Source organism: Dromiciops gliroides, chromosome 4 (assembly GCF_019393635.1).
Source record: "Dromiciops gliroides isolate mDroGli1 chromosome 4, mDroGli1.pri, whole genome shotgun sequence".
Taxonomy (NCBI): Eukaryota; Metazoa; Chordata; class Mammalia; order Microbiotheria; family Microbiotheriidae; genus Dromiciops; species Dromiciops gliroides.
In genome coordinates, this window is record NC_057864.1 from 405,000,617 (window position 1) to 405,012,861 (window position 12,245).

The 12,245-nt window shown below is 34.3% G+C and overlaps 1 protein-coding gene across 1 annotated transcript in view; it reads left to right on the forward strand.

The window, feature by feature from the left end:
- Window positions 1–12,245, forward strand: part of PACRG (parkin coregulated) — a 652,064-nt gene that overhangs the window by 1,039 nt on the left and 638,780 nt on the right. The gene's annotated exons all lie outside the window — the stretch shown is intronic.

Below are 12,245 nucleotides of genomic sequence, written 5' to 3' on the forward strand. Positions count from 1 at the left end.
AGTAAAACACAGTACATGTATGATTTCTTTACAAAAGCTTAATAAATTATGGTTCTGTTTTATAAATGGTTTTGAATTTAGTATAACACTAAATTTACCAAATAATTGGGAATAGAACTTTAAGTAACTAATATAGCTTTCAAAGTTGTATAACTTATACTGGTAGCATCTGAATTGTTATACTCAAAATACATCTTTTCTAATGTCACATTAAATCCACACAAATGTGTGTGTGTGTGTGTGTGTGTGTGTGTATACCATATTCACAGTCTATGAAATGGTTACCATTTGGAAGAGACTATTATGATGTTATACATAGTGTCTCGTTTAGAATGTGTGTTAGACTGTGTGTGTGTGTGTGTGTGTGTGTATCTTGGGGTTTGGGAAAACAAAACATTTGTTTACAAAAATCTCATTCTTTTCATTACAGTTCAAGCAAAAGTTATACCTAAAGCCAAAAGGATTCTCATGTATTACCAACTTAGAATACAGAATTTGTTTCAGTTAGGAAGATGATTTATTTTTCTTTTATCTAATATTGATCACAATTCCTTGATCATAACCTAACTTACTAGTTTACCTGAATTTTAGGACTCTATAAAATATTTTTCAGTCTTCTCTTTAATGAAATTATTTTATGCTTATTACAAAGTCATAGTTCATAATACAAATCTAAATTCAGCAAAATACTTAGATCTTTTGTTATTTAGTATAACCCCACCTAAACAGTCTATGGCCTAGTAAAGTCACAGTTGTTAAAAGCAACACATTTCAATATCTTTATTTGTTACACATGTAACTCCATCTTCAAATAACATCTCCTTTGAGGAAGATTTCTTACAAATACCTTTGTTGTGAGAGGTAAGCATCTTCCTTTATTTCGTTATTTCCTTAATTTAATATATCTCCAGTGATTCTGAAAACATGGGTCATTTCTTCTTGTTGTTATTCCTTTCAGTGGAAAGCAACATTTTCTGTGAATAACAAAATACAGAAGATTTTATTTGAAATAATAGAAAAGACAGATAAATAAAATAGGGGAGGGCAAATAATATTTATAAGCAAATTGTACTTGTGGCCTGCACTAGTAGGGAGAGATTGGACTAAAAGGACCTTCTTCATTTCTCTGCCATTTACACATGATCATTTCGTTTTTCAGCAACAAAGACCTCCCCATGATTATGAAGTCATTAACTCCAAAGAGTGTCTTTTCCAAGGTTTATCTTCAGTCAATGAATGAGATATATCTAGTATCAATTTTCAAGGAGGTGACAATATAAAACTCCCAGCAACTTTGATACTTCAACTCAACTCTAGTTCCCATCAGATTTTTTTAGTCTTTAAATAAGTCACAATTACAAAGCTCTATATTAAAAACATATAGCAATTTAACCTAAAGAGTTACTGTGGAAACTCCTGATGTTCCTTTTAGAATGTTTTGGTCATATAGATATAAATCTGATCATAATCATAAAATCAAAGAGATGGATTGTAGAGGGAGAAATTCTTTATATGTAATCACTTTCAATAATAAAAGAATGTAAGGTTTTTGCAAAATAAAACAGTATAATTTAATCTCTCTTTACAATCAAAATGTATGTGCATGTAGTAAAACATGTTATATACAAATATACCATGCATATAAATATACCACAAATATAAATTATGTGAATAGTAAATCCATAGAATCCTTATAATTTCTTAATTTCCATGGTATTTTTTAGTCATTCCTGAATAGCAAATATCCTCGTGATTTCAAAGGAACTCTTTATTATACTTTGAGTAGAAAGATGCAATTTCTAGAAGTCAGATGATGTGCCTTTAATTCATTATTTGGTAATATTTGCCTGAAAGTCAAGTTGGGAAGAAAAATATGCCATGTAAGTAAAATGGCTGATTTCATATTTTTTCTTCTTTCCACCTAAGCCATTACATACTACTATGGCACATATATAGAGATACCTATAATAGGAGTCAGTTTTAGGTAGATACTGCATGATACTACAAGGAAATTTATATGATATCTGGTCTATGTTATGGTAAGTCTCCATTTGCTTTCTAGCTGAATGAAAATGGTGTCAAGTCAATATCAAGGGAGAACATGGAAAAAGAAAAATAATTGTTCAGCTTCCATTTTATATACAGGAAATATCTTAACTCCTAACATGTCAGTGTTGTTCCCCTAATTTCTTCACTTCCTAGGGATCCTAAAATAGTGATTGGTGGGAATACAAGGCATTATTTGTTAACTCTACTCACATACCTATGTTGTGGGATCTTTGAGAACTGTAATTAGGTGAGGAGACAGAGAAGTGAAAAAAAATAGGAAAAAATCTTACTCTCATGTGACTTTGTAAATTGGCCTCCTACAGTTAAGAACCTGCTCCCATGGCTTTGATTGAACTCTGAAAAAAAAAAAGATGTTTCTATGACGGTTGTATAACCATAAATATATAGACATTACTGCAGAAAATCAAAATTCTGATTATATCAAATCTGTTTTCATCAAAACTATTCTCCATGCTTATATAAACTAGTCTCAGAAAGATTTTATAGAGATTCAAAGGCAAGTTTATGGATTAGTGTTTGCTGATATCTTCTCTATCACACTTTTCTGCTAGAAAAAAAAATCATTTTGGCAAATATCCCAATCTGATTCCTGAATGATTTAAAAATTGTGTTGCTTCCATTACATATTTTTGTTTAGGTTGAATCACTAATTCTGCCTTCATCCTCATCAATTCCAATGTCATTTTCTTACATGGAATATCAGTGAGATACTGAGATCAAAGTCTAAACTTTGTGGTTCTACTATCATCATCAGTGAAAATAAAACCATAAAAACTCCAGAAGATTTCTTTCATTTGCATCTATTTACTGTCCCCTAGTACTAAATGCAGGTGTTGTCAAGATGATCTGGTTTAGGTGGATCTTAGGAAAAGTTCTCCAGAGACTAATTTTCTTCTTAATTGCTATTTTTTAACCATTTAATGAGATTACTTATAATAGTTCTATCCTCTTCCTCCTCCATAAAGTTTTGTAAATGAGTTTGTACCCTAAATTTGCGTTGCTTTGTTCCTCTGCTTGGCAAGGAGATTATATGTTGATTAAGATTTCTGGTTCTTTTTTACCTCCTTATTATGTGAACTATTTTGTTTAACTTAAAAGGAATGGTATCTTTATTTTCGGAGGAAATTAGTTTTTTCATAGTTTTGGTATTGAGAACTTGTTTAAGTTGTTTAGATTGAAATGTATTATCACTTTTATCACTTCTTCTGATTTGAATTATACTCAGATGATTTTTTCCAAAAAATGGATACATTTTGTTTTAATGCTAGAGATATTTTTCAAGTAGTATTAATAAACCATCTATATGAGAAAATCCTTGAAAATCATGTTTACTGATCTATTAACAAAAAGAGTTCTTTAACTTTGATAGCATTTATTCAATGGAAATTTTAGTGGCTTTCAATAGGCACTTATTGACAATATTATTGAAGTTATCATATACATATATACATGCACATATATATCTTTTGTCTCTAATCTACTCTCTATCACTTTCTATAACTTCTGATTCTTTCTGAATTCTTAACATTTATCATGCCTTACTGTATATATTCCATTGTATCCATATAATCTTTTGTTTCTTATTTTCATAAAAACTGCTAAGGACATTTCTGTACCCTACATCTTTTTCTAGATGCAAGACTCCTTGTGGCCTGTAATTAACAATATAAAAATCTATGGGTCAAAAGGTCTGAAAAATTTAGTAACTTTTATCATTTTATCTTAAATTGTTTTTGAGAATGGTTGAACCAATTAATTGAATGTCTACTAACAGTGAATTAGCATACTTGTCTTCTTAAAAGTAGCAGCTAGGTGACACAGTGGGTAGAGTGTCAGACCTGGAGTAGGATACCCACTATCTGTGTGACTCTGGGCAAGTCACTTAACCCTGTTCATCTCAATTCCTCTTCTGTATAATGAGATGGAAAAGAAAATGGCAAACCACTCCAGTATCTCTGCCAAGAAAACTTCAAAGAGGGTCAATAATATATGCAACTAATTTCCACATATGTGTCTTTTCTTCTGATAATAATCAATTTGACTTTGTTTTAAGACTATATTTTGTCTTTTATGATTTCTTTGTTTTCTTACCTGGTTATGAATTTTTTCTGAATCCTTAGCTGTAATTAGCTTTAAGCTTCTGTTCTCTAAATTTTTGTACTAAGATTTTCTCTATTTAGATTTTTTTATCAATTTGAAGTTTATCATGTTATAAATTTTTGGTCCTGATTTTTCCAGCTATTCCTTTAGAAGGAGACCATTCCCTAGTCATTTGTGTGTTAAGATTTGTGAATATTACATTACTGGATTCATTTTTTTCTATGATGTCAGTCTAGGTTTTCCTTATTTATTCTATTCCAATAATGTCTCTCCACTTTAAAAAAAAAATCTAGTATGAGAGAGTCAACTTAAACTCTCTGCACTTCCATTTTCTCATGTGTAAAATGAGAGGGTTAGACTAAAAAATGTGTAAGGACTGTTCCAACTCTAAACCTTTGTAACATAATCTTGATGTTGAGTAATGTTAAACAGTGCTGATCTACTGTCCTTATTGCTATCTTAAACAACAAAAAAAACTAATGACATCTTCTGCATAAAATAATCCCTGTGCATTTGATGATCATATATCACTGTCCCAGAACATCATAAACAATGATCGAAAGGACAATTGGGTTTTAGGGCTGGCAGAGCTAAGTACCAAAATCCTGGAGATGGGGTGATGTGAGGTACATGATTATCTAACCAAACCAAGTTGGTGAGTCCAGTAAATAAGTAGCTGCTATAGACGAAGTGATCTCTTACTAAAAGTAATTAGAAAATTCTTTTTATTAAAGGTAGTATGATCAAACTGTTCAGAAACTTTATCAGTCATGTAAGAATAATTAAAAAACACATGATATAACAAAAAGACTAAATAACGTGTTTTAAGACTAAAATAGGTCAATATCTAGGTCAAAAAACTAGTTGACAAAATAGTAATCACAGAACAAGCACAAAAGTAGTGATTCTGAAAACCAAAGAAGAGATAACCAAAATTGAAGAGAAATAATTGAGCATATAAAAACATTTAAAATCTTAAAATTAAACCATTAAGGGATTAAATTAAAAAGAGTGCATCCCTAATTTACATTAATCCAATAGCAGTTTAAGAATGGTTTTCCTTTAATATGATTAAAACTATTTGTACTCAAGAGCTACTAAATTTTCAAGTTACTAAAATTAAAAATGAGGAGGTATTCACAAGAAATGGAGAGGGGAAAAAAGAGATGAGTAAGATAAGTTATTTAGCCCAATTACATGAAATCTAAATTACATGGATGAATTTGTACCAAAAAAAAATTAATGACATTAACAAAATAAGAAATAGAGAATCTAAAAATAAATTCAACTTTAGAAAGAGAATTTAAGGTAGAGCCAAGGTATTAAAGAATAGGCAGTGATTCACCTGAATTCTCCCTAAAACCCCTTCCAAATACCTTTAAATAATTCCATAAAACAATTCCTGGAGCAGCAGAACCTACAAAAGGACAGGGTAAAATAATTTTCCAGTCAAAGACAACTTAGAAGTTTGGCAGGAAAGGCATGTTGCACCTGGGTGAGAGTGAAGCATAGTCCAGAACAGGCCATGCCAGATTAGACAGGGCCCCAGAAACCCAGGAGCACACTTTCAGAGCCACTGAATCAGCAACAGAAGCACATTACAAGGGTCTCTTTGCTAGCACTGAGGCAGGACTCTATTGCTTTGCCCATACCCAGATCTGGAATGAAGTGACGATGGGTGACAATCCCAGACAAGGAGGTAGTACACCAGAGCTTGTAGCCTCAGTGGAGGTAGGGACCCTCCTCACAGTTCCAGGGCAGAAGAGTTCTTGTGGTCTCTCAAAGTCCAGAGCACAGCCCAAGAGAGTGGTAAATACACCTTGTAGTAGTTCCACCTTGGAAGAACTGAAAACATACAGGTCCCTAAAAGTATCTCTGGGTGTTTTTTTTGGGGGGGGGAGTGTTGGTGAGGCAATTGGGGTTAAATGACTTGCCCAGGATCACACAGCTAGTAACTGTCAAGTGTCTGAGGCTGGATTTGAACTCAGGTCCTCCTGAAACCAGGGCTGATGCTCTATCCACTGTGCCACCTAGCTACCCCTAAAACATTTTTTTTACGGGGCAATGAAGGTTAAGTGACTTGCCCAGGATCACACAGCTAGTGTCAAGTGTCTGAGGCCATATTTGAACTCAGATCCTCCTGAATCCAGGGTCAGTGCTTTATCCATTGTACCACCTAGGTGCCCCCCTAAAAGTATCTCTGAAAACAGCTGCACAAAACCCCTGAAGCCTGAGATGGTGCACTTTCTACGCTGGATGCAGAGCCCTACTTTTTAAAAAAGAGTTAAAAGTCAAGAAATAGGCTGAGAAAATGAGCAAACAACAGATCATAGAAAGTTACTGTAGTGGCAAAGAAGGTCAAAACACATGCTCAGGTGAATATAACAAAGTCAAAGTTCCTACTGCCAAAGCCTCTATGAAAAATATCAATTAGCCTCAAGCCATGGAAAAACTCAAAAACGATTTTGAAAAATCAAATAAGAAAGGTAGAGGAGAAAATGGAGAAGAGAAATGATAGTGATGGCAGAAAATCATGAAAATGAGCCAACAGTTTGGCAAAGAAGACACACACACAAATATTGAAGAAAATAACATCTTAAAAAATAAACTAGACCAAATAGTAAAAAGAACTGCAAAAAGCCAATGAGGAGAAGAATGCCTTGAAAGCAGAATTGGCCAAATGGAAAAAGAGGCACAAAAATTCACTGAAGAAAAAAACTCCTTAGAAATTACATTGGCCAAATGGAAAAAGGAGGTACAAAAACTTATAGAAAAAAATAAATCTTGGGGCAGCCAGGTGGCGCAGTGGATAAAGCAGCAGCCCTGAATTCAGGAGGACCTGAGTTCAAATCTAGCCTCAGACACTTAACACTTACTAGCTGTGTGACCCTGGGCAAGTCACTTAACCCCCATTGCCCTGCAAAAAACCAAAAACCAAAACAAAACAAAAAAATGATTCTTTAAAAATTAGAACTGAGCAAATGGAAGTTAATGACTTTATGAGAAAGCAAGAAATAATAAAACAAAACCAAAATAATGAAAAAAAGGAAGATAATGTGAAATATCTCATTGGAAAAAACAACTGACCTAGAAAATAGATCCAGGAGAAATAATGTAAGAATTATTGGACTACCTGAAAGCCATGATTGAAATAAGAGCTTACATATCATCTTTCAAGAATCTATCAAGGAATGCTGTCCTGATATTTTAGAACCAGAGGGTAAAATAGAAATTGAAAGAATCCACTGATCACCTTCTGAAAGTGATCCCAAAATGGAAACTCCCAGGAATATTGTTACCAAATTCCAGAGCTTCCAGGTCAAGGAGAAAATATTGCAAGCAGCCATAAAGAAACAATTCAAGTATTATGGAACCAAAGTCAGAATAACACAAGATTTAGCAGCTTCTACTTTAAAGAACTAGAGAGTTTAGAATATGATATTCCAGAGGGCAAAGGATTTAGGATTGCAACCAAGAATCACCTACCCAACAAAACTGTGTATAATCCTTCAAAGGAAAAAAATGGGCATTCAGTGAAAGACAGGTATTTCAGACATCCTTGATGAAAAGACTAGAGCTGAGGGGGCAGCTAAGTGGCACAGTGGATAAAGCACCAGCCCTGTATCCGGGATGACCTGAGTTCAAATCTGGTCTCAGACACTTGACACTTACTAGGTGTATGACCCTGGGCAAATCACTTAACCCTCATTGCCCTGACCCCCCCAAAAAAGAAATTAAAAAAAAAGGATTAGAACTGAATAAAAATATACAAGAGAAGCATAAAAAGATAAACAGGAAAGGGAAATCATAAGGCAGTTAATAAGGTTAAACTATTTACAATCCTACATTGAAAGATGATACTTGTAACTCACAAGAATTTTCTCATTATGAGGGCAGTTGGAAGGAGTATATTTAGTCAGAAAGCATAGATGTCAGTTGAATATGAAGGGATGATATCTAAAATAATAAAATTAAGGGGTGAGAGGAATACACTGGGAGAAAAGGAAGAAGGTAGAGGTAGAATAGAGTAAATTATCTCACATAAAAGGCAAGAAAAAGCTTTTACAGTGAAGGGGATGATGGAGAACAAAAGGGACAGTAAGTGAATCTTACTTTCATCAGAACTGGCTCAAAGAAGGAATAACATACACACTCAATTGGGTATAGAAATCTATCCTGCCTTGAAGGAAAATAGGAGAGGAAGGGAATAAGAGAAGGGGGAAGGGTATTAGAAGGGAGAGCAAATAGAAGGGAGGGCAAATTGGGGGAGAGGTAGTCAGAAGCAAAACATTTTTGAGGAGGGATGGGGTGAAAGGAGAGAAAGAATAGAATAAATGGGTGGGGGGTATAGGGTGGAGGGAAATAACACTTTGCAATAGTAACTGAAAAAAATTGAAGCAGGTTTCTATAATAAAGGCCTCATTTCTCAAATGTAGAGAGCTGAATCAAATTTATAAAAATAAGAGCCATTCCCCAATTGATAAATGCTCAAAAGATATGAATGATTTTCAGGTGAAGTAATCAAAGCTATCTATAGCTGTATGAAAAAAGAATGCTCTAACCCACTATTGATTGGAGAGATGGAAATCAAAACAATTCTGAGGTACTACCTCATACCTGTTAAATTGGCTAATAGGACAAAAATGACAAATATTGGAGGGAATGTGACAAAAATGAGACAATGCATTATTTGTGGAGTAGTGAACTGATTGGACCCATCTGTAGAGTAATTTGGAACTATGCCCAAACAGTTATAAAACCATGCCTACCCTTTGACCTAGTAATACCACTTGTTAAGGGTTAAAATTCTAGCTAGTCTGTCTAAAATATCTAATGAGTGGTCGCCAATAAATTATAAGCTTTAGCAAGAGTTAGACTTTTAAGCATTTATTAAGGAGAATAAGAATTTGGTAAAGAGAGAGAAAGGCCTAGATTCCTATCTATTAAAGGGAGAGCACATTTCTAGCTCCACTCTCCACCAGAGTCCAGAGGAAAGAGCGCGAGACTGAGCACCAGTCTCTTCCTTCCTCCTCCCACTAGCCCGTGTCACTTCCTGATTCCTGGTCTTGCCCTCATAGACCTTCGCTTCATGGGCAGAACTCTTCTACAGTAAGTCTCCAGCAGGTGGCGTCATTCCAATCGTTACAGTCCCCCCTGTTGTTCCTCAAGAAACAAAATGTTTCCTTGATGGAACAGTAAAAACAATATAATAACTATTGCTAACTAATAATATGTGAACAACAATATAGAAAAGGAAGAGAGGAAAGTTTTGTCCAGAGGGGCGATTTTTTTTTTTTGTCCTCATGAACCGACGCTTTGATATTAGTCTTGCAAAGGGAGGGCCTCTGCAGAGAATACATGTTACGGATGGTGTATATTATAACAGAAAGAGAAAAAAAACAACAAATCAAAACTGTTCATTTAGAGTCTCTGAAAGTCTTTTCTCAGATGTCCTCTAGGGGGAGTCGTGGAATGGAAGTCTTTTCAGGGGTTGATGTGTGGATGCTGGTAATCAGCCAGGAAAATTTCCTACAAAATTGAGCTTAACACAACTTTAAAATAGCTTTGTCAATAATCAAATCAAACAATGAAAGTTCTCAAAAACATGTCTAAGGGAATTCAGAATCTTAGTTGTTACACATGAAACATATAATAAAACAAAAATTGAAACATTCTTTAAAATTAATATTAATATAGTCCCCCCCCCCTTATGGAGGGTAATTGAAGAGACAATTGCTGTGATATTAATTCTTTGTTTCATCACTTTTTGCATCATCTGCCTAATTATCCTCATGCCTTTATGAGAAATTTTTAAATCTAATATAATTGGTAACAGATGTCAAGGCCAAATTCAACACTGTTATTTATCATGACATCTGAGATAATTATGGGGGTTACCATAAAAGAACAGAGAAATGATGGGATATGAGCATTCCCACACTTGAGCAATATGTACTGCCCATGCAGTATGCCAGGCTTAAAATAGGTGGATTGAATATATGTCCATGCCACCGAATATATTGGAGAAAACTGAGTCAGACTTAATCAGATGCATGGGATTCAGATATCCATGGCATCAGGCATATAGGAGGGGGCATAGAAGCCAGGTGTAGAAATGAGATGGGTGGGATCAATACTTCCAGCCATCTGTACAATATTGTGGGGAAAAAGAGAATAAAATATTAAACCAAGAGAATCCAACCTCAACATTTGTCAAAAGCCGTTCCCTCGGCCATACCTTGACTTCGTGCATGTCTCCCCTCATGTGACATGCTCTTGCATGTATTCCTCTTGTGATTGGATGGCATCTTGGCCAACTGGCATCTGATAACTCAGAATAAAGGCAATTAATGTCTTAAATGATAAGTTCCCATAATCCAAGTCTCATATGGATTTAAAAATTGAGGATTGAATAAATTGAATAAATGATTGCAAAAAATGTGAATACATCTTGACTCAGAACACAATATATAATTATGGAACAATTTCAAATAATACCCCTTTTTTTTACTTAGTATATAATTTCTTTTTTGAAAAATCATAACATTTAAATATAAGTTAAATCACAACACAATCTCAAAGAAAACTTCTTTTTTGAAAAAAGAAAACTTTTACAAAAGTTCCCCTCTTTTTTTTTTTTTGGAATATGCTTATCAAAAATAATACTTCTAGAATCAATTTACACTTGCCATGGCAACCAATTTGCCAGGGAAATGCTTTAAAGAGTTTGATCAAATAATCAGTTGAGAAAAAATAGCAAAAACAAATAACTCAGAATATGGGAGCACAATACTCCTAGAATTAACATTGTATTATGAAATCAAAACCATGTTTCAAAATTAGATAGATGAATGAATAGAAGAAAATACACGTGGAATAATAAAAGACAATGAAATTCAAACTAGGGAAATCTAAATGAATATGAACTTAATATTAATAAGAGTATTACAAAATATAAACTTGATCGCATTACTATAAAAAGCTTTTACAAATATTCTCCTTGTTTTAGAAACTAAGTATAAGACACAATCTCAAAAGCATTAAAATCTCTATGAAAATAAACCTATACCATTAATTCCAAAATGTATATGTAATAGCATAGAAATCCTATGTAACCTCTGAACTGACATTAATAATCTGAGTGAATTCAGAACACTCTTGATTCCGATATCTAAAATCCCCAATACTCATATCAATACCTTGCTGCTTACTTCTACATTTCTGTAAAATATATACCCTTCCATGGCAAAAGAAGCAGAGTCTTGAACTATGTTGATTGTCATTCTTATTCAGCTTAAGTTTTTCTTCTTTAACCCCTCTATATTGTCTGTCAGTCTTTTCACCATACAAATGCTTTATAAGATTACTAATTAAAGACAAAAGCAGGTTAGCAAAATTATGAACAAAACGAGTATATCTGGAATTTAAAGGGTTTTCTAAGGTTGTCTCAGAAGCACAGCCAGCCTGGGGAAGGGCTGAGCCTGAAGCTGCAAATGTAGTTAGAGAAAGTTGAGCATGCCCATCAGATCTCTGGACTTCCCAGGCAGGGGAAGCAATGGGCTTGGCCATGGGAGGAGTAGAGGGTGGGGTCTGGAGAGGAGGGGAGGGACCAGAGCAATTTGAATCAGACTTGATTTTGAACTCAGGCCTGGATTCCTCTTCCCCCACTTTGCCTCCAGGCGCTAGGGGATTAAAAGCTTCTAGAGGGTGGGTCGTTGCCTCCAGGCATGCAAAATTAGAGCAACAATTAGTGTTAGAACTGGGAAAAGCTGCGGGAATCTCTTCAGGTTTCTCTGAAAAAGCATGGTTGGGAGAGGGAGAGATATTTCCTTGTGTGAGTAAGTTGCTGGCTCTTTTAACAAAAATAAAAAGAAAAATAGAAAATCCACAAAAACAAAGCATTAACATGATCTTATCTCCCATTTGTCTGGTTAAACAGACTAAAATCAAAAATAGGGTAATTAGGGAGTTTAAAAGGTCCATTTGAAAAAATTTAAAGGAAAACACAGCCAGTACACCAGTACTTAGCAGTTAAAGGGAGAGGGAGGGGAAATTTCTTACCCAACCAGAAGATC